General features: G+C 35.3%; 1 pseudogene; it reads right to left on the bottom strand.

The window, feature by feature from the left end:
- Positions 1–653: 653 nt before the first annotated feature.
- LOC149217913 (F-box protein At5g46170 pseudogene) lies at positions 654–1,585 on the bottom strand (annotated as a pseudogene).

The following is a 1,585-nucleotide window of genomic DNA, read 5'->3' as shown; positions in this document are numbered from 1 at the left end:
ATAAATTTTTTTTTTCCTTAAGGCATTACAATATATGTAGCACCATAACAAATTACACAATATATGAAATAACCTATCAAGAAAATGCTGAAGTACTCTATATACATTTCCATATATTTTAATAGTCAAATTGACTGAGTCCCTTATCTTACATACAAGAAAATAACATACATCAATTAGATACATAATTTAGCCATAACCTTAAAATTTATTATTAAGGATAATGAAGATTTCTAATTGCCATATGAAAATTAGATTGATAAAAGTGTTCAATATAATATTTTTTCCTAAAATTTTGCAATTCAATCAAATTATATAAGAAAATAAAATGATCTCTATATATAAAAATAATGTGAAATTTTATTTGGGTTTACTGTGCAGGGTTGAGAGAGATGATTGGGATACTTTCTACTAAAATTAAATTAGCTCGAGTAAGATGTTAAGGTTTGATTAACAAGTTTAAGAAAATAAATAATTTTAGTAAAATGTAAATCTAAAATATAAGAATATTTTCTATATAAAAAATAAAAAATAATCATATATAATATTAGGCAAAAATTTAAAATTTAGATAAATATCAAATAAAAATATATAAATAAAAATATATAAATGAAAAATTTCAAAAGTTTCTCGCAACGTAAACAAACAACAAACTACATCGTTCTTAATCGTCGATCGCTAGGCCTAATGGAAACACGGGTTGCTCCCTCCATTTCACCACCTTTTGGAAGCTCAAGATTTGGGGCATACCAGAGATTCATATTCAAGGCTGGAACTTGAGTCCGATTCGCAGAAGCCGAGGCTGCTAGTGGCTTGTCCCTGAACTCCCGCAATTGTTCTTTCCCCATACAGAGCATCCCCTATCCATGTGCATCGGTGAGAATGAGGTTCTGAAGCATTGGATGATCAGAAATTATCTGTTGTAACAAATAATGCCTTGGATAAGCTGCAATTCACGAGTTTATGGTCCAAAATACAACGATTCTGGTATACTGCCATTATCATCCAAACTCTCATTAGATTCATCCATTGTTCGAATCGCAGAACGAGGATTTTTCCTCAAATTATTCTCATAGAAATACGATGTGGATCCCAATATCACGCATCTCTCAAGCGTACTACCAAATTTGGCTCTCCACCTCAACAACACGCCATCCTCAATGCCAAGCTCTCCACCGGGAAGCTCCGTGCGAAGATTTTGAATCTCCTTGAAGTTTTTCAGCACCTCGCGAGGGGAATGATGTGAAACCTCGGCAAGAACAACCTTCATCTGGAGCATCTGTTGCAATGCCTGTAAGGGTTTACCAAAAAGACCTATAAAGCCCCTGCTCCTATCGCTCAAACTCCCGCTCTCCTCACCAGAGATCACGCAATCCACCTTCACCGCGACATCCTCCACCTGCGACACCAAACCGTTAAAGTGTTTCGAAACATCCAAGCACCGCCCTAGGGCTTTGATGTCGATTAACTTGTAAAAGATCACCATAACTAACGAATTGGGAAGACGATCAAATTGATCCGTTATAGGCATTTGAACCTTCGAGCTCGCGTTATTATTTTGCTTGCACCCGAACTCCAAATACAT

This window comes from Pinus tabuliformis, chromosome 1_1 (assembly GCF_031772625.1).
Source record: "Pinus tabuliformis cultivar Carrire ecotype Pingquan chromosome 1_1, CPIR1, whole genome shotgun sequence".
In the NCBI taxonomy this organism is placed as follows: domain Eukaryota; kingdom Viridiplantae; phylum Streptophyta; class Pinopsida; order Pinales; family Pinaceae; genus Pinus; species Pinus tabuliformis.
Note: the sequence above shows the minus strand (reverse complement) of the source record. Positions and strands in the feature narration are given on the sequence as shown.